Source organism: Canis aureus, chromosome 9 (genome assembly GCF_053574225.1).
Source record: "Canis aureus isolate CA01 chromosome 9, VMU_Caureus_v.1.0, whole genome shotgun sequence".
Lineage (NCBI taxonomy): Eukaryota > Metazoa > Chordata > Mammalia > Carnivora > Canidae > Canis > Canis aureus.
Genome location: NC_135619.1, coordinates 57,694,613 through 57,716,995, shown reverse-complemented (window position 1 = coordinate 57,716,995; position 22,383 = coordinate 57,694,613). Strand labels below are relative to the sequence as shown.

The following is a 22,383-nucleotide window of genomic DNA, read 5'->3' as shown; positions in this document are numbered from 1 at the left end:
CCTGGGGGCCCTATCCTATTCCATGGTACCCAGGCATCTCCTGTGGATGATAGGAGAGGGCTAGCACCACAGCAACCTGGGTAGGTGGCCTGTTGCACAAGGAAAAGAAGAGGGCTAGGAGAACCAAGGAGCACCAATAAACTCTGAGCTGGCTGGCATGAAGCAGTTTGTCTTTAAGGGCACAGAACCATTGAGGGGACTTGGATGTGGGAACTTCTCCACATGATCCTGGGTCAGAGCACCTCTGATGGAGAAGAGGAAAAAACCCATCTTGGAGTTTTCCATTATCCACACAGTACTGAGGCCTTCTCCAGCTCCAGCTTTTCTCCAGCTGCTGATTGATCTTTAGAACCATTCAGGAGTGGTGGAGAAGGGGCAGAAATGATAGCGCTGCTCTGTCAGAGCTGTACCATTGCTCCAGGAGGAGACCTCACAGTGGGCAAAGAGCTGTATAATTGGCCAGTATCTGGAAGTGGCTTTGATGGGGCAATGACTTCCATCTGCCCTTTCCCACTTAGGCCAAGATGTGGTGTGAAAGCTTCAGGTTCCACTGGAGCTACTTAGAGCCCATGTAGAATTCAGTTCTTTAACTGCAAACTGGTTCAAAACTGACCTTCAGAGTAATCTCAGACCTGGGGCTCTGACATATGGCCCCAAGGGGTCGGGGAATGGAGAAAGCCATTCTCCAAACTACCACCCTGCCGGCCACAACTCCTCTTGAGATCCGCCCCTTTCCCTTGTACTGATCTACAGGGCCCATCCCAAAGGGGAAGAGCCAGGATGGCTCTGGACCAATCAGATGCTATCTATGACCCACTCCTGCCTTAGGGTCTATGAGTTCTCCAGGTATAAGAAAGGAGGAAAAGGGACCAAAGGGCAGCCCATGCTCATGGGAAGCAGCTGGTTCAACCTCAGATGCTGGACAGAAACACCTCTAGTCTTACAAGGTGGTTGGGTCTTTCTAAAAGGGCTGCCCTTGCATTGGAATCTGGCCTAGGTGTGATGCCCTTGGGTTGGTGACTGGTTCTTGTATTTAAAGCCACTCACATGAACTTGATACTGTTCTATGGAATTCCACACCATCTTACACATCTTGCAGGGGTAGCCCTTCCTTGCTGATGAGTCAGGGACAGCACAGTCTGCCAGCTGCCCATCATGTGCCTTGGGTTTGAGCTTGGTTTCCTATTTCCTATTTTCTTGCCCACATAACATTGTGGAGACACAACAGGGTGGTTAAAAATCACACAGCAGAGGCTGCAGAACTTGTCTGGGTCTATCACCTCTATTCAGGTGCAAGGCTTCCACCTTAGTTCACTGTTGCTTCAGCTTTAAGTTCTTTGAATGGGTCTTCCCCAGGTAGTGCAATGGGCTATGCCAGGGGAGGAAAAGGCTGAGTTACAAATAGGGCAGCCCTGGTTCTTGTCTTTGCTTCTGCTGGTATTCTGATCTGAGTCGAGCTTCTTTGTTTCCCCCTTTAACATCTCCATTCCATGGATCGCTTGGTGTCTCTTCACTTTGTTGGCATGCTTTTTGCCTGGTAGTGTGCCAGCTTCTGGGATTCAGAAATGAGCAAAATGCAGCAAACCTTACATGGAGTATTGTTAAAGAGAGATGGATTCTTCTGGATCATGTGCTCCCCTTTCTTCCCACTCTACTGGTTGGGCCCAGGACACTGCTTCCCACAGGTGGCACACCCTCTAACAGTGGAAGTGCTGTACATCCTGTTCCCATCCTGGATTCTCTGAGCTGTTTGTTGTATGACCCTGCCCCTCCAGGGGCTACAGCCTTCAGGGTGCCCAGTGAGGGCTATTCCATCTTTCTTGCAAGCCCTACTGACAGCCAACTCATAAACCTTGGTCTCTACTTTCCATATCTTTAAAAGAAAACAAATAATATATAATAAGCACTACCAACCTATTTGGTAGTGCCTAATGGCCCTTCTGCCAACGCATAGTCATTTGACCTCTTTACAAAATCAGTAGGTCAGACTAGTCTGAGTATTGTTATTCTCCTTTCTCATCGAGGAAGTGCATATTCTTTGAATTTAGTAACTAGGAGAACCTTCTATCTTTTCATCCTGTACAACCCATTAAAATCCATTTTCTTCAAAAATTATGGGTTTGGAATGGTAGTCATAGTCTAGGTCTGGGATAACTTCTGGGAAATAATTCTTCACAGCTCTGACAACCCCATCTCTTATTTGTTTAAGAGAATTGGGCTCAAGAGTCTGGAAATCTATGAAGGCTGGCTAAAATAATGACAGACGGTAAAAATCAGCTGCATGTTTAATAACAGCTAATATTAATAATTGTCACTTGTAAAAAAAATACATATTATCTTTCTTAGATAATATAATCCTTACAGCAATCCTATGGAAACAACTCTGCTGTTTTCAGCATCCTACAGTTGATGACACTGTATCACAGTGGATGTTGGCCAGGTTACTTCGCTTCTTCAAGTTCCAGAGGTAGAACCCAGGTCAAGGTTTCTCTCCCCCAAAGTCCATCCTCTCAACCACAGCAACTTCTCTTCTCCACACCTAAGTCACATCTGGCTTCAACAACCAGGAGTGGAGGATAAAGCCAGATGCTAACCTCAGAAATTGACCTGTAATGAACAGCATCAGGTCAGTGCCTATTAGTGTACTTGTTTCCCTTAGGTTTCTCCAGGCCTGTGAATCTTTATATCCATCTCTCCTCCCTGGATTGCAACTCAGCCTTGGCTTACCATGATTTCTTTTCCAGCTGCTAACCTTGTGCACCGTGGCACCGCATGCTGTCTGGCTGTCCCACGGAGAGGAGGCTGTGCAGAGCATGGCATTGACAAAACGCAGGTCATTTCTCTGAATGAGCATTATTCATTTCTGTCGGATAAATTCAGAGGTAGCAGCCTGTGTTTCTCCCACTGGGCTGCTAAGAGGAACTGCAGAGCATGAGGAGACATTTTAAAAATCAAAATACTACGCTGCTTTCTCCCACGTTGAGAAAGGCATGTCAATTCATCTCAGGAAGCCCTCCTGGGGCAGAAGTTTTGTAAACATGCTCCAGTGGCCCCTGGGTCCTAATTTAAAATATTGCTGTTCTATTTTATGCCAGCCCTTGCTGTTTTGTTCCTGAACCAAACCCATCGTTTGTATCCAGTAGGGAAAGGAGGCAGAGCACGGTTCTTTCATAGTTATTGTCCCTTGAACAATAGACTCAACCTTAAAGGCTCCTCAAGTTGGAAAAAGATCAGGGTGGAGGAATTTTCTCCAAAATATGATTGTTTCTATTTATAAAATATCAATGTGTTACCCATTAAACCTATTTATGTTCCTTGCATTTCTATATGAATTTGAAGATCAGCTTTTGAAATTCTGCAAAAAAGAGAGTGCTTTGAATCTGTAGATCAATATGGGGAATAACTCCATCTTTGAGATATTATTTTCTACTCTATGAACATGGAATGTCTTTCCATTCATTTACTTCTTGTTAAATTTCATTCAACAATGTTTTATGGATTTTAATGTGAAAGTATCACAGGCTTCTGTTTAATTTATTCATATATTTTATTCCATTTGATGCTGTCATAAATAAAATTGTTTTCTTCATTCCATTTTCAGAATGTTCATGGGTAGTTGGTGTATAGAAACACTAAACATTTTTGTATATTGATCTTGTATCCTGAAACCTTGTTGAGATTTTTTTTTATTAATTCTAATAGTTTTTCATGGATTCTTGAGGATTTTCTACATAGAAAAATCATCATTTGAGAATACATGATTCTCATTTCCAATCTAGATGCCTTTTTTCTTTCTTCCTTTCTTTCTTTCTTTCTTTCTTTCTTTCTTTCTTTCTTTCTTTCTTTCTTTCTTTCTTTCTTTCGCCTAATTGGCCTCTGAGATGAAGATAGTTTTAATTGTCCATTTCCAATCTGTATGTTATTTACTTCTTTTTCGTGTCTAATTGCCTGTTAGAATATGCAGTGCAGTGTTTACAAGTAGCAAGAGCAGGTATCTTGTCTTGTATCTGATCTGGTGTAGAGAAAATATTCAATCTTTTACCATTAATTATGATATTAGTTGTGGGTTTTCCTGGAAGTTCTCTTCCAATCCTAGGCCAACAAGTGTTTCTGTCATGAAATAGTGTTTGGTTTTATCAAATTATTTTTCTACATTTATTGAGAATATCATATAGTTTGTGCCTTTTATTCTATTAACATGGTATATTATGTTGATTGGTTTTCACATGTTAAAACAATCTAGCATTTATCTCTGGATAAATCCCACTTGGTGATTGTTTATAATCCTTTTTGTATGCTGTAGGATTCAGTTTACTAGCATTTTGTTGAGGATTTTGTGTTGATAGTTCTAAGGAGTATTGATCTTTTTCTTTTTTCTGTAATATCTTTGGACATTAGATATTTTTTGGAAGAGTTTGTGAAGGACTGGCATTACTTAAGTATTTGGTAGAAGTCATCAGTGAATTCTAAGCTTTTCCTTGTAGGAAGGTGTTAATGTGCTGCTTTTTAAATTTGTTAGGGCTATTCAAATTTCCTATTCTTAAGTTTTAGTGTTTGTGTTTTTCTGGAGTTGTGTCCCTTTCATCTAAATCACCTAACTTGTTGATAATCAGTTGTTCATAGTATTCTCTTATAATCATATGTATTTCCGTAAGGTCAGTAATGATGGGATTTTTTTTTTTTTTTAAGATTTTACTTATTTATTCATGAGAGACACAGAGAGAGAGAAAGAGAAAGGCAGAGACACAGGCAGAGGGGAAAGCAGGCTCCACGCAAGGAGCCCGACGCGGGACTAGATCCTCTCCAGGATCATGCCCTGGGCTGAAGGCGGCGCTAAACCACTGAGCCACCGGGGCTCCCCGTGATGGGAAATTTTTTAATTCCTGATTTAGTAACTCGAAACTTCTGCTTTTTTATTTTTTTTCTTGGCCAATCTAGGCTTGTCAATTTTGTTTATCCTTTCAAAGAAGCAAATTTGGGTTTTGTTTACCTTTTTTTCTATTCTCTACTTCATTTATTTCTACTCTAACCTTTCTTATTTCCTTCCTTCATTTTACTTTGGGTTTAGCATCTATTTTTTTCACGTTTCTTAATATTATGTCATTGATTTGAAGTCTTACTTTTTTCTAACTTTTTAATATAAGCACTTAGAGCTTTAAAGCTCTCTCTAAGCACTTATTTAACTGCATTCCATAACTTTTGATGTCTTGTATTGTCATTTTCTTTCATCTCAAAGTATTTCCTATTTACCCTTTACATACATTTCTCCTTTGACCTCTTATTACCTAGGTTATTTACAAGTGTGTTAACTTCCACATATTTATGAATTTAAAAAGTTAATAATTTTGTTTTTAATTTCTAAATTCAGCCCATTGTAGTCAGAAAACACACTTTGTATGATTTCATGTTTTTTAAATTTATTCTGGCTTATTCTTTGGCATAATATATGGTTCATCTTGGAGAGTGTTCCACGTGTACTTGAGGAAAATGTATATTCTGTTTTTGGATGGAGTGTTCTATCTATGTCCATTAAGTCTAATTGGCTTGCGGTGTTGTTCACATCTTTTATTTCCTTGTTGGTCTTTTCCTTGGTTGCTCCATCTATTGTTGGAAATAGGGTATTGAATTCTACAACTATTATTGTTGAATTTTCTATTTTCCCTAATTTTTGTCACTTTTTGCTTCATGTATTTTGGGGCTTCACTGTTAGGTGCATATATATTTATAATGCTATGTCTCTTTGATGGATTGACCCTCTTTGTCATAAATGTCATTTTTTTATCTCCAAGAATAGTTTTTACCTTAAAATCTTTTAAATCTAATATTAGTAAGCTACTTTTGTTCTCTTTGTTTATTGTTTTTGTAGTATATCTTTTCCCATCTTTGTACTTTTTTTTTTTAAGCAAGAGAGAAAGAGCACACATGTGCAAGGGTGGTGGGGGGGGGTTAGGGTCAAGGAGAAAGAATATTAAGCAGGCTCCATGCTGAGTGGAGCCCAACATGAGGCTCAATCTCATAACCCTGGGATGACCTGAACCAAAATCAAGAGTAGGACACTTAACTAAGCCACTCAGACACACACAGCATATTGCTGAACCATGTTTGTTTTAATATAATTCTATCAACTCTGCCTTTTGTTTCTCATTCCTCAGATTTTTCCTTTGAAGAATTTTGGCCATCTTTTTATTTTCCTCAATTGCCTTGGCCATTTCAGACATTTACAGTGTTAGACAATTACCACTGATTTTGTGTCTGTGTGTGTGTAAGAGAGAGAAGAGAGGAGAGAGAGAGAGAGAGAGAGAGGGAGAGAAATGTCCTGGGGATAGAGCTTTCCTCATCAGTGAGCTCTGAGTCAGATTAAATAAAGACAAACTTTATCAATAAAGACAAGATCATGAACCTGCCAAACAGATCAAGTAGCAACAATTCTCTGAGGATGAAACTTTCTGAGGAGCTCCAAATCCATTCTGCTCTCCCCAGTGACTGTTAAGTTGCTAATTTTCACATGCATTGTAGTTCTATAAGTTGCTATATTCAAGACCATCATGGGGTAGCTTTTTACTTCTAACCTACTTCTTTTCTGGGGAAGACTTGACCATCACTCATCCAAGTTGCTATTTAATGACATATACTCTTACACTCTTCAAGTTCTAAATAAGGAATAATGGCTATTTTGGTTTATGTCTTTAAGTTAAGGCCTTGGATACAGCTTGTTTTCCCTTAAAAGAAATAAAACCTTTCTGATGATGTAGAGAAGGAAAGAAAGAAAGAAAGAAAGAAAGAAAGAAAGAAAGAAAGAAAGAAAGAAAGAAAATACCTGAAAAAAAATCTACTTGTTTATATATCATACTCACTCAGACTTCTATGAAAGAGTCTTTGCCATCTTCAGTCAAGTTAGACTTGCTAAATTCAATTTTTTTTCTGTGAGCTATATAAACTCTTTATAAACTCTTGTCCATAGTCTTCTTAATAGTATGCACTCTAATTATTATGTGAGTAATGCACCTTAAGACTTTAAACTATTTTTTTCTGAATGTCAGTGCTTGAAGATGAAGAAATAACACTATATCCCAGAAAATTGTATATTTTATGTTCTCCTTTTAAAAATGAATGACTATTATTCAGTCTATTTTTAAGTGTAGTTCTTTATACACCTACACTTTCTTCCAATTTTATTGCTAAATGACCTACTATCACCTGAAGTTAAGAACTTCAGGAAATGGTGTCTTGATAGCACCTTAAAACACTACTATAATGTTAAATATAACTCAGCTTTTCTTAAAGTAAACCTAAATTTAAAACTTAAGGAAAATATATAGTGCTTACTTTTAGTTGTTACCCCTACAAGGTGTATAACATGCATAACATACAGTAATAGAATCTCTGACTTTTAGTAATGGCCATTTGGAATACAGCTACAGTTCTTAGCCTTCCTCATAGCTAGTGACTTTGTGAAAAAGATCTGATTAGGAACTTATAAATGGAAGTGATATGTGTAATTTCTGGGTAATAACTTTACTGACATGTGAAAGGAGAGTTACCATAATCATCCTTATTCTTTCCAACTGAATGGAATATAATATAAATCCTGGAGTTCTAAAAGACAAATGGATCTTGAGACAACCTTGGTGTAAAGCATGCATGTTTCAGAGTCACAGAAGCCAGATCCCTGACACCATGAACCCACCATGACCACTCCCACTCAACTGCCAACCTCAAGACTTTTACATGACAGAGAAATAAATGCCTGCCTTCTTTGAGGTTTTGAGTTATTGTTATTTGAGATTTGAGTCACCCCCAGCTGAATTTAATCTTACCTCATAGAGCCGTTTTCAAGGCTTTAAAGCTTACTTTCCTGAGCTAAGGAAGCTATTAAATACATCATAGAAATTCAGTTAAGTTGCTCATTGATGATCAGTACTGCTTAATCAGAATGTGCTTGGAGGAAATCTCTCTGCAACATGATAAAATGAATATTCTGAGATAGAACCATTTCTCCAAACACTAAGGTACACTCACACTTATACCAGCTAATTTCTTATAAAATTGAAAATGATCTTCTTTGTACTTTTGGTTGGTTTTGCAAGGTTGTGAATATTCACACATTAAGAATCTGTGTCTCTTTTGCCTGGTCACATTGTTTATCTCTGTTACATATTATTGTTTTTGTTGTAGAATCTAACAATCACAGTCTCTTGAAAAGTCTCCTGTTTTTCTAGACAAAATCTGTACCATTTATCTGCATTTCCATAGTATTTTATAACCAACTTCTATCATTGAGTTCAACACATTATTATTATAGTTGATATTTCCACATCTGTCTGGGTTACTCTGCATCTCAAAAGAAGTGACAGTGATCTATCCATCTGTGATTTCAACACTTCACACAGAGCATAGAATAGACTCTATTAGCTTTCTATTGCTCTGTAGCTAGTTACCACAAACTCGGTGCCTCAAAACAACACCCATTTATTGTCTTGTACTTCTGTGGGTCACAGACCCAGGTGGATCTGACTAGGCTCTTTGTTTATGGTGTCACGGGCCAAAATCAAGGTGTCAGTCAGGCCAAGCTTGGACCCAAGATCTCTAGATCAATCTACTTCCAAGCTCATTCAAGTTGTTGTCAGCAACCTTGCATTAGTAGGACTGATAGATCTTCAGTTTCTTGCTGCCCATCAGCAGGGAGCCACTTGAGCTTCCAGAGGCCTCCTGCATTTTTTGTCTCATGTGTCCCCTTTGTAGCCACAAGCCAGCTATGGTGTGCCAAATTCTTATGCTTTGAATGTGTCTTCCTTTTCTATCACCTGCTAAAAAACAGTCTTTTCATTTTAAAGGGCTCATGTAACTAAATTAGGGTCACCCAGATATCCCTCTTTTGCCACATGATTTAACAAATAATCTTGGAGGTGATAATGTCATTTTCATGGATTCCACTCACATTTGGAAGGGAGGTGATAATACGGATGGAGAGGCATTGGGGGGTCATTCTTGCCTATAAGGTAAACATAAGAAATGTATCTAACAAGAAAATAACCCTTAACATGTTGGATTTTATTAACATGTAGATATTTAAATGTAAATGTTTCAAGGTCCATGTTGATTTTTCATTCCCAAAGAGCCATTAGTACATGGGCATAATTTCATCTTACAATATGATGAGTATTTTAATTATCAATGCCTTAGGAGTTTGGGTGACATACCATTACTAATTGGGTCAAGAAAAAAGAAAGAAGAAAACAACCGTAAGAAGAAACAAAGCTAAGAATAAAGTATATAAAGTCCTATCAACTTATTTCCTAAAGCAATGAATGCTACATTTGCAAATAACCAAAGGGCTACATGACCTTTCTAGGACAATTAAGACCTCCTCCAAAGGGACCTCTCTACCTGCCTCTACAGAGAGAAGCTGGCACTTTTTCCTTAAAGGCAGTAAACAAATCAACAATGACAAAACTATATAAGAAATAAAAAATTAAAAAGAGTAAATATAAAAAAATAAAAATAAAAATAAAAAAAATAAAAAGAGTAAATAGTGGTGGTGAATCATATAATGACGAGTCAAATGTGATGGCCTATACTGAACATAATTCCACCAGGCCTATACTGAACATAATTCCACCAGGCCTATACTGAACATAATTCTGTGATCTTTCCTTTCACTCATAGGAAGGCTGCCAGGAATCCTGAGAGGTAGAACATTTCTCTAAAACACTGCCCCCTCTGCTTATTGCCAGCCCTTGGCTGCTTCTGCTCTAATCAGCTAAGATTGTCTTCTTCCAGGATTATAGGACTCTTGCCATCCTTAGCTGCAGCTTAACCAGCTTTTACAATGTTTGCCAATTCCATGAAGAAAAGATTAATTTGTGATTTTGTAGTTGCCACCATTTCCCATCTTTCTTTAAAAAAGATTTATTCATTAATTTGAGAGAGAGAGAGAGAGAATGCATGCGTACGTGCACACAGGGAGGGGAGGGGCAGAAGGTAAGGGAGAAAATCTCAAGTAGACTCCTCAATCCTTGGGGAGCCTATGCAGGGCTCGATCCTAGACCCATGAGATCAGGAGTCAGTCACCCAACTGAGCCTATCTAGGCACCCCACCATTTTCTCTGTGGACAGACCAGAATGCCATCAGATCTTCCCATTCAGATGCTTAAGCCATCATAAATCCTCTAAAAGTTCCTGTGCTCACTTAGTCCTTCAGTCTCTTTCCTCCTTTAAGGGGTTTTATACACTTGCCATCTTACATAATGAACACATATTTTGATTTTGTCTGTTAAGAATAACCATGCCAAAAAACAAAGCAAAACAAAAACAAATGGATGGCTTAGGAATCTTGATATGACTGCCAGGCATTGTTCCTGTGTAAGTCACAAATGGGATTTTTGATCTTAGTTGCTAGTGACTGTAATTTGTGGTCATTTAATTTTTTGCCACAACTCGCATAGGTTGAGGCCATGAACCACTACTTCGTGGTTTAAAAACATTGTTCCCTTTGTAGATATCCACAGTCATCACTATAGCATATTCTAATTATTGTAATGACTCAGGAATAAGGAGTAAAGATGTTTGGCTGTATTGGAAAATTTTGTCTGGCATCTGGATGAAAATATGCTTCTTGAAATCTTTCCCCCAAGGTTTCTATTATTTCTCACTGGAGACAGTCATCTGTAGACCTCTGTAATATTCTACATTTTCTTTAAGTTAGCATTTATTGCTATTATTTAAATCCTTTTTGGTCACCGTCAAACAATTTTTTTGCCATAATATTTCTAATCCATTTGAGAATTAAAGGATGGCTTTCACTCACTTTAGCCACATGTAATCCTCCTAGCTCTGTTAGTTATTTCTTTGATAACAATGTTATATCCTAATGTGTGAAAGATCCCTTAAATTCAATCAAAACTTGACTGCATTTGTTTTCATATTCCAAATACATTTCTTCTGTTTGGTCTTTAGGGGCCAGTTATTTTTGAGACAAGCAAGAAAAGAAAAAATCTTCTTATTTGAGTCACATCCAACTAACTAATGGAAATTCAAAGGGGAAATGGAGATTTGGCTTCTCTACTTTCTAAATTTAGCCTGATTAGACAGAATGGAAAATAACTGACTTGAGAAATATAAAAATATGTGTGGTTAAATGGAGATATTACCTTATTCCATACACATGGATCAGCTGCTTAGACAAGACTGAAATAAAAGCACTTACCAAAAAATATATACTCTTATGCATGGAAATAAAAAGTACATTCATTTCTTAGGATCGGATGTCAAAGTTCAAAAGTGCATAGAGTATTGATCCAAAATCTTCATGTTTAGCTCAGTTGGAAAAAAATACAGAATGTTCTGAAATCAAATATGAACAGAAAAACTGAGAAACTGAGCAAAGTTTTAGTAATGAATTGTATCAATTCAAACAATAGACTCAGCACTTCTAGTATATATTATGCTATGTACTCAAGTATTGGTGAAAATAATTCACAGCTTAAAACCTATTAAGTCTTTCAGTTACAAGGGCATCCTAGGGACAACTTTAAAAAAAGGAAATAGAAATGCTTCATTTTATAAAAATACTGTTGCAAGATTAGCAATAAATCCTGAATCAAAAACCCACCTTGGGTTATCAACAATTGAAAAAGAACTTTAGTTTTCAACCTATAGACTCAGCCTAACCAACATATACAAACCACTATGTTCTTTCTCTAATTAATAAATAGAAATCCATGAGGATTTTAAATTTTTGCACACATTTCTCTCAGCAGTTGAAAGATTCTGGGTAAGTTGGCTCAAACTTTTAAAAGCATGTTAGTGACTCTATGTGAGAGTCTATACATGTAAAAGAAAAACATCTTGCTTTTTTCAAATTTAATATAATGGGATTTTCTAATTTAAAAGATTTGACAAAAATATGAACCCAGAAGTGATTAAATAAAAAACTGAAAGCAACCAAACTCTGTTACACAAAATTTATGTGATTAAAGTCATAATCCTTATGGATATAAGAATGTGTCTGAGATGATCTACTCTCCTCTAATTTAGAATAAATTCTACTATGTCAGGAATCTTAGTTTCTAAGCTCATATGAAATTACAAGTACCATACTGAAGTAGCAATGAGGTTGTTGGAGGCAGACACAGTAAGGGAAACAATGGCTAAAAAATGAGAGTTGAAAATTGAGAGAAAGGTCAGAGAAAATATATAAAGAGCAAGCTCAAAGACCTCTGCATCCAGTAGTAGCTGAATAAAATTCTGCTGTATTATACCCCATTCATATGACATCTATCTATAAGCTCCAGACGTAATATAAAATATACTTGCCAGGTACTGGAGAATCAGACATATTTAGGTAAAGTCTATAATTGGACTCGGGGATTTATAAGAAATGAGTTCCTATTTTCATGGCTTTTATCCAGTCACTAAAATATCTGAAGCAGTATAATACTGCAGTCCTTCCGGTCTGGGGAAAATAGAAGACTGAATCTGGGAAAACCATGGCCACTAGTTATAGAGAAGAAATCTCAGAAGGGAAAGACACCAAGAGAAGATTTCCAAATTCTACCTATGCACCTCTTTGGCTGGTGTCTGAATTAAACAGTTGTAAAACAGACTGAAAGTAGCCCCAAGACAAAAGGTATGAAATGAAACAAAAATTGCCACCTAAGAGAGAAAGTTGCAGCACAAACTCCAGCCAATTGCCTACTAAAACAAATCCAAAATTTACACAAACTTTCAGAAATTTGAAAAAAATATGTTCAATTCATTCATGATGCCAGCATTACCTTGATACCAAAACAAGAGAAAGAAATTACAAGGAAAGAAAGACATAGGTGCATATCTTACATAAACATAGATGAAGAAATTCTAAACAAAATATTAATCAACTAAAAATGAAAAATCAAATGATCATTACAATATGTGCCAAAAAGAATCTGACAAAATCCAGCATATTTCTGATGAGAAGATCTCAACATAAAAGATAATGTAAAAGAGAATGTTTATATCTAGATAAAAAACCTATACCCCACATCATATTTAAATCTGAATGCTTCTCCTCAAGATTAGGAAAAAGTGAAGGATTTCTGCTTTCACTACTTTAAATATTGTACTGTAGATTCTAGCCAGTGCAACAACACAAGAACAAGAAATATAAGCTTTTGAGATTATAAAGAAAAAATAAATTGAATTTACTTGCGGATGGTATAATTGGCTATATAGAAAGTTTTAAAGAACCTACAAAGAAGCTACTAGAAGGAGTAAGTAAATTAGTAAGGATACAAGTTAGCAAGAAAACAAGAATGATACACAAAACCAGTTGTATATCTCTACACTAACCACAAACAATTGGAAAATAAAATTTAACTTAAATAGAATTAATTTAAAATAGCATAAAAATACCAAATACTTAAGGATTATTTTGGTAAAATATCTATAAGATTTGTCCCCTGAAAACTATAAAATATTGCTGAAAGAAATCAAAGAAACCCAACAAATAAAGAGATATATTTTATTCTTAGGCTAGAAAACTTCATTTTAGTAAGATATCCGTTCTCCCCAATAGATTCAATGACAACCCCAATCAAAACCAGAGCATGTAATAAATGAACAAGTTGTGGATTCAATTTAGCTTTGTTGCAATTCATGCCCCTGCGCCTTGCCTTTATCATGATCACATACACCTACCTGCAGCTAATCGCATCAGTAAAAATGGCATTCACTTATTTAAAATTCACCTAGAACCCTAGGTTCCATCAGTCTAGAACCCAAATTGTTGTGTGTGTGTTTGCCTTCAGTTTCACTTAAATTGAGATAGATCTATGTTTAATATGGTTAGCAGTGACATGAGACATTCTTGAGAAAACCTCAACAAAGTCACAGATTATTTTTCAAATCAAGTAATTACAAATTGCATCCAATTGGTTGAAAATCTAATCGAAGTTTGCCAATTCCAGAATAGATTAAGAAAACCCCCTAGGGCTCATGTTGGTAGTTGTCCCTTATAATTGTAGGTACACTCTCAGAATCACGGCACTTTGCTTTTTTCACAGAAGCCACCTATGGCAGCACCATTTTCCCCCGCCTGGTAAACATCCGATGTCCAAAGGAAGGGACCCCAGGCTTTGAATTATCTCATGAGCTCTTCTACTCTCAATTTAAAGGAATTTTAAGGATAGCATTATCCCTTCAGTTTGGATAACCAGATGGTTTTTCCAGAGTATGCTGTCACAGAATATAGGCCGCCTATTTTCCTGTAAAATAACTGTCAATCTTTTAAATATAAAATATCAATACCAGTTTTTCAATATTATAGCAAAATACAATGTGCCAATTGACAGAGTAGGTGAAGGACCGCACTGTTTTATTGGTTGTTATAAATGAAGTGAATTGAAATGTATAAAAAGGGCTTGTAAACACTGAAATGCTATTCAAATACAGGATTTGTTTGGGTTACCTTCTGTTGGTCTCTTTGGTTATTAAGTTATAAAGTTGCTAATAATTTTAGGTACCTCTATTTTCTTCACAAGAACATTTATTAAAATGCTTAGCTTTGGGGACGCCTGGGTGGCTCAGTCTATTGAGCGTCCAACTCTTGATTTCTGCTTGGGTCATGATCTCAGGGTCCTGGGATCCAGCCCAACATTAGAATCTGCACTCAGAGTGAAGTCTGCTTTTCTTTCTCCCTCTGCTCCTCCCACCTCCCACCCCACTCACACTGTCTCTCTCTCAAATGAAAAAATAAATGCTATCTTAAAAAAAATAACAATAGTAAAATGCTTAGCTTTTTAAAAACATGTAAATGAGAAAGATAATTTTATTGACCCAGACAGTGCAGTGTGAGAGCTTCATGAGAAGCTTAGAGATTTGATTTGGTGCTATCCTCAAATGAGATATTTGCTTATTAGATTGAGATGTTTAGCAGAAAAGAGGCAGGGAGTAGATACTAGATTAAGGTTTTTTAAAAACACAAAGAATATTGCAAGGAGAAAAACATTAGGGTCTGTTTTTGTTGTGTGTAGGTTTTTTCCATTCTGCTCTTTTAAAATCTATTTTATAGATTTTGTAATTTTTTAAAAGTTAAGACTTTGCAGCCTAATTTATGTGATTATCAAGAGAAGCTAATTCAAAAAGTGGACTCTGTGGAGGTGACTTTATCAGGCTTCAAAAGCCAAAATTTAAAAGGAAAACTAATGTCATCACAAATATCCTTCAGTCAGCAAAAGCTCTAATTTAAAGTGGTCAGACTTCCTGAAACACTTAAGCAGTTAAACTCCCCTGATTTATTTTACGTCATGGGAGGAACTCAAGCAACATGACCCATTTCAATTCTCATCCAGAATATCAACCTCTCTTTAAATTTACCTAGTTGTTAGATAGTAGTACTCACTGGCTATAGAAAATATTAGAAAACCTGACTCTGTGTTTGTTTATACAAACCCTTTCTCATTTCTGAGCTGGGACATAGCTGTGTATACATTTCTGGGTGAAGCCAATGGAGGCCCCTTTTCTGACGGTTTTTGCCACCAATATTCATTGCCTGAAATGTATTCAGAAGGATGATTACGCATAGGCACATATTCTAAGTTGCTAAGAAAAACTCCACTGTGAATTTCTCAGAAATGCCAGCGTGCCCACTCTTCCACATTCCTTCTCTCTCTAGTCTCTTCCTTCAACTACCACCCCTATTTCTGGATATCCAGAGGATTTATCTGAGGATATTTGAGTTCAGACTGAAGAACTAACTCACTCAAGGTCACTAGACAGCAGTTATAATAGCAGCCCAGAGAAAGGAGCTTCTTTTTTGTTTAACATAAAACTGGCAGGTTAGTCATACCCTAATGTCTACCGTGGGAAACTCGGCCTCATCCCCTAGGTGACTGATTATAATGGGATGTAAAGAAAAGGATCAGAAGTAGAATCTTTAAGGAGACCCTTACAAGCTAAACAACACACAGAACACAATCACTTACTTTGAAATCATATTCATGTTGTACGTCTATGTATTTGTATACATTATGATGCATGGAGAAAAAATTATGGAGGGAGCACAACTCTATATTATATGAATTGCTAAAACATTCCTTATAATAAAAGAAAAAATTAAGTGTTAAAAATTACATATATATAGATAGATAGATAGATCAAAATATCTAATTTTTTAAATTAAAGGCTATACCAAATCACTTCATGATTTATTTTTCAAAAATTTTTGTCTAAAGGTAGCAATGACAGTAGGAGCAGAAATCCAGAGATGTGCATTAATTTGCATTTGAATGTTGCTAATCACCAGCTGGGTGAACTTGAGTGAGTAACTCCCCCTGAGCTCTGCTCATTTGTGAAATGATTGAATTGAGCCAGTAGCCAGTATGTTTTTTGCCACTATCAAAACACATTTGGGTCTTGCATAAGCAAAATTAAAAATTTTACAGAGACATTTCAAGTTATTTCATGTATCTAAACCATTATTAAGACACCTTGTTAGCTAACTCTATAAAAAAGATCTGGCTTGTAAAATAGACTGGTGCTGATGACAAGGTGTCCAAGGTGACAAATCTCTCTGCCTAACACTGTTGGCCTTTGAACTCTAGACTGCTTGCTGGGAAAAAGGAGCTTGGAGGACATTGTTATATCCCCAGGGTGCATTAGATGTCCCATAAACATTTGTTGCATGACTAATTTGGCCCTTACATCGAAGTCTCTTATACTCAGTTAAGAGATCTATTTTATGAACCAGAGAATTGCTTTGTCTCATTTAAAAGAATGAATGAATGAATGAATGAATGAATGAATAAATAAATAAATAAATAAATAAGAAACATATTTTACTGGATTTTTGTTTTCTGTTTAGCAGTCTTCAAAGATCCCTGTACCTTGCTTCCAGTTAAGAAGAAACCTCTTTCCACTCTTCTTTAAAAATTATCTACTGATTTTATAATTGCAACAGAGCACACCAGTGCATGTGGCAGCACTGATGGATGTATTTCTCGTGTGAACTTGAAACCTGAAATGTATGTACCTGAACTACAGATTAATCAACACATGAACATGGGCTGCTGTGTCTTACTGATTAATTATGCTGAATGATGGATACAGGTTTAATCACTTTACCTGATAGATGTAGGGAGCCTGCAAATGACAGTTACCGTATCATTTCTCCATAAACTGCTTTCTAACCACCTTATTGCAGAAACTTCCGGAAGTTGCTGTTCTAGGATGGGGGGCGGGGGCATAGGATTTTCCATGCATTACTTTCCGCTTCTATTAATTTTTCTTTAAGTTTGTGCTCTGACCAAAAAATCATACTTACGTAGATACAGTAATTACCCAGGAATTCCATTGTCTGGAAATCTGTCTCATCAACTGGAAAACATAATTTAAAAGGTTAATAGGATTCATAATCAGGTTTATAATGTTAGGGAAATGGCTCTTTCCTTAAGCTAGAAAACCAGCAACTCATGGTTAAAACTAAACCATGAGGTACTGTCTAAAAATAAAAAGGAAGAAACATACCCACAAACCACTTCTTTTGCTTTTAAGGGGAAAATGCTAGATTGGTTCATGTAAGAAAAATGGAGGAGCTTAGTGATCACTTCTTTAACTGAAAGCAAAGAAACAAATAAATTAAAAAAAAAAAAGTACTGTACTATTACTCTGATCCTTCTAGGCAATTTAGTAGACAGCCCTAAGCAGAAAAGGAATATCTGGACCAGTGAGATTTAACAAATTGGTAGCAATCTCTCCCACAGACACTGAAGTTAACTCTTCTTTCCCGTTTCCTTTCACTGCATTTTATACTTCTGTAATGGTTTATCATTAGAATACTATGATAATTAATATGAAAAATTTATTAGAGTTATAGATGGACATTGGTCTCTACTTCATTAGAGGTAGTGGTGTCTTGGGAAACAGTGGCCAAACTGTATTATTTACTACAGTTCTGCACAATCTTTAAATAGCTCCCTACTGGTAGTAGATGCTCAATAAAATCTTATTAAATTAAGCTGAATAAATGTATAGACTCTGCAGAGAAAAAGGTTAGTTTGTCCATTCCTGATCTCTGTAACTCCTTTCAACTACATGTAAACTGCCATAAACCTCAGTCCCACTCGGGCCCCGACTGACTCTGTACGCGTTAAGGGCAGCTCTTGAATTTGGGGGCAGAATCCAGCCTTTGCTGTGAGTGCCCGGGCATCTTCCAAGATGTACCCTCACTGACTCTCTGTCACTTTGTATAGGCCATTCGTGAGTCCTCTGCCACATTGTTCCTTCATGAGAATTTCTGTCTTCCTGTGGGGCATTAGCCTGGGGCTGGTCATGGAGGTATATGAATGAAGGGGGCATTTTATGGGGCTTAGTTTCCTACCAATGACCCTTGCTGAAATCCCAGTCCTCGTCAGGAACTTGAGTAACTACCCTGGCTGGGAAGCTTCAGTTGCTGACACTAGCTCTTATTTTTATACCAAAACTTTAACTCTTTCCACCTTTTGTCCCAAGTCCAAAGCATCCATGGGGAAGCTCCCACACCCAGAAAGCAGTCACCATGCAAGGGGCTAAACCAAAGGATGAGGATCAGGGTCAACACATTTCTGATTTGAGACTTCAACAGATGTGTGTGAGTGAGATTTGTTGGGTTGTCATTGAAGGTAGAAGAGTAGTGACAGAGTTTTAGGTCGAAAGACCTTTTTGTGGCAGTGATGGTAAGATGAAGAATCTTGAGTTCCTCAGCCAATTTCTTCTCATCTTCTCTAAACTTCAGTTTCCTCCCCTAATAGAGATATTACCTGCTTTGTTGTAAGGCTTAAGTGGTGAATGGAGAAAGCATATAAATGGCCTAGTACAGTACCTGGTTTATTAGTGTGTAACAAATGTTAACTACAATTCATTTTATCTTTTCATGTAAGAACAAACTGCAATTCACAAAAAAAAAAAAAAAAAAAAAAAAAAAAAAAAAAAAAAGTTAGAGAAATGGGCCTAGCCCTGGAAGTGACTACCGACCTAGGAGGCTGCCAAGCAGACTGAATCAGTTCAACCCTAAATGGTGCTGATTCCAGTCACGAAGTGAGGAGAACTATAGGCCTTGCTCCTCTGACAGACTCTGAGTTTTGCAGTGACAAACGCAGACCTGGGCCTTTTGCCAACTCTGCTGCTACAAGGCAAAAACTAGGCACATGACAACAAGAGTACTTATAGATATGTCACCCCAACACCTACAGGACCCAGGGCAAGGGTACAAATGGAAGCTGATAAATCTTATATCTAAATATCTAAAAGTTACAAATAAAACTATCAGGCCATTAAGTAAAATACGTTTCATTCTCTGATCTTACAAATATACTCTCATATAACTAGGAAAGCCAGGTTTGAATTTACTATCCTTGGACTGTGATGCTACAGTGAAAGCTGTCTCCAAACCCTGTGTGGCCCAGCTTAGGTCTTCGTACTGAGGGTCTTGCTGCATTCTACCTTCTTCAAAAGAAACCCCTTAGGCAAGAGGGTAAGTAAACTGGTGGCTTGGTCTATTTTCAGGCAGAAAGGATCAAGGAGTAGGCTTCTACAGGCTCTAAAAGCTGACTCGTTGCCATGTGGCATGGATGGAATACTGGGTACTCAGAGTACAGTCTAGAAGGAAGAGGTACTGTCAATAGTGAGGACAGCCTCTTGGTCTTCTGCTTTTCTGATTTCAGCCAAGGGAAGCTAGAATAGGTTTCTGTAAAGTCCAGGACTGGGGAAAGAAGTCCTGCTTGCACAAGTCTAAGGGAAAGATGCTTAAGTGATGGGTTTGGTAACAGAAAGGAAGACCACTCCCTGAATGTGGGAGCTGCAGCCTTAGGTTACAAAGCAGCATGAGTTATGTCCAAGGATAGAATATCTGACAATCAGTTGCTGATGTGCTGTGACAGTAGCTCAGGAGAATTTTGCATTGGGATTTTTTTTTTTATTTCTTTTTCTCTAAATTTCTTCTTTCTCTTTCCCCATTTTCTTCTCTTACTTTTTTTCCTGGCTTCTATGTGTGTACACTGTTGTTTTATTGTAGGGCACTAGCTGGGTTTTTTTTTCCACTCACAGGATAGATATGTAATCCTTGAGTCTTTTTAATAGAAAAATGTACATATAACTTTTATTTGGGTAATTGATCAATATCTTATGTGAAAAAAGCCTTGAATTGTTCTTGCAAATGATACAACTCACCTAAGACCCTCTGACCAAAGCTTTATCTACAGAAGACAATAAAAGACTAAACAGTTTTAAAATAAAGATTTAAAACTTCTAAATCTGTATTCATCCTATTTTCCATCTAGGGGAGTTCTCCAAAGCAAGAATAGCAAGAATGGAAAATTAGCTATCTATCCAGAATTGCTACATTTGGGAAAAAAGTCTGAATGACAGGCAGTTACTTAGAAACTAAGGTTTTCATTATTCAGATTATTATGCCACTAAAACTAAGATGGTAGTTCTTTATAATAAGTATAATCGCAGCAATTTTAAGTTGGTAAGGACTTTAAAAATGATCAAAATCACTGTGGTGGGAGGTATATTTGAAAAAAATTCAAGGGGTGTAGTCAGTTGCTCAAGGTCCTAAGAAGAGAGATTGGGCTACAAACACTAAGTGGATATCTTAGTCAGTTCAAGCTACTATAACAATTTACTATAGGGTGGGAGGCTTAAATATCAAACACTTGTTTCTCTTAGTGTTGGAGTATGAGAAGTCCAAGATCAAAGTGCTGGCAGATCCTGTGTTTGGTAAAGGCGCACCTCCTGGTCTGCACAGGGCCATCTTCTTACTACATCCCCACAAGGTAGAGAGAGAGATCATCTCTCTCACATCTCTTCTTTAAGGGCACTAATCCCATTCATGATGACTCCACCTACATGACCTCATCTCCTACCATCTCCTACCAAAAGCCCCACCTCCTGATGGCATCACATTAGAGGTTAGGATTTCAACATGTGAAGTTTGGGAGGATCTACACACACAGTTCATAATAATGGGCTTTCCTCTATAATGAGGTACCAAGTCTAGGACTATGAATACAAAAGTGCATTTCCAGATTTCTTTGAAAGATTTAAGATAAAGGTAAGAAATATGGTAATCAAAGGGGGGAAGAGATAGAAGACTAAGAGCTTCCCTACACCTTAGGATATCTATAGAGGAGATCCTCCTGGGTCAGACACATCCACGGAGGCTGCTACATTTTCTAGAACCCAGTGCCTATTCTGGAACCCTTAATATCTTATCTTTCTAAAGAAACTGGTTGATCTAAAGATAGAAATAAAAGAGGCAGAAAGTCATAGCAAAGAGAACACTATCCAGGAATTTGAAATATTGAACATCAAGTTTGAATTTGGTTTGAATCATCATCCCACCCGTAAATTTTCATGAAGTACAGAACTCACAAGGCACAGGAAGATGAGTCAAAGTCTTTTCCTCTACAGAAATCACTTTCTGAGTTGCTCTTTGGGGAAAAAAGCTGGGTAAAATGAGACCAAATGCTTTGCATGTTTGATCTGAAGTGGATCTGACAATGACACACCAAGGAGGCATCAGCATTGGTAACCAGAGCTGGTGCTGCTAAGCAGCAAGCCAGAGGCATAGAAATCTATAACCACAGAGAATCAGCCCAAATAGGATTAATTTAGGACTGCCAGTCAGTTGTGACTCTTGGGCCATTTGTATAAGGAGGACTGGCTTGGATTGCAAAATGTCCTTGAACTTGTTTTTAGTTGTCTCTAGCTGTATGGACTTACCCATAAATTTAGCACAAGGGGATGAATGATTGAAAGGAAACTGATAGAAGGTTAGTGATTCCTCCAAGGAAGTAGGTTACTCTTACATAAGAACATGCTAAGGGCATGCATTCTGAGGAATATGCTTGCACTATTTACTCACTTAGGATGGGAGCTTCCTTTTGCAGGGTGAGACTATATGTCACATATCAAATCCTGACTTGGCATCCCCTCAAAAGCAACTTGGGTATAATCCCTTGAGAAATAGGAAAGGCAGCATCACTTCCAGAGTAATGTTGGGAGTGGATTCTTGGAAACTTTACATGAGAAAAGCAAATGTGTTTCATATAAAACGCAGAAAAAATAATGTCTCTCCTAGAGTATTAGACATGGAAAAGATCCTCTAGAGGAGAGTCATCTATTTTAATCTCGTTACTTTAGAGATGAGGAGCAAACTTCTAGAAAAATTAGAGGACAGAACTAAGATTACTGAGCTAATAGAAAAAGGTAGTATAGAGTAGTGGCTTTACAAGGGTGATCTGGCATCAGACTCCCTTGGTATAAATGCTGGTCCTACTGATTACAGGCTGTGTAACTGAGTTACCTGAACTTTCTGCATGTCAGATTTCCCATGTATAAATGGGAGTCACAGTTTCTACTATATTG

General features: G+C 37.3%; 1 pseudogene; it reads right to left on the bottom strand.

Moving 5' to 3' along the window:
• Positions 1-940: 940 nt before the first annotated feature.
• Positions 941-2,838, bottom strand: LOC144319944 (zinc finger protein 346 pseudogene; annotated as a pseudogene).
• Between the last annotated feature and the right edge of the window lie 19,545 nt (positions 2,839-22,383).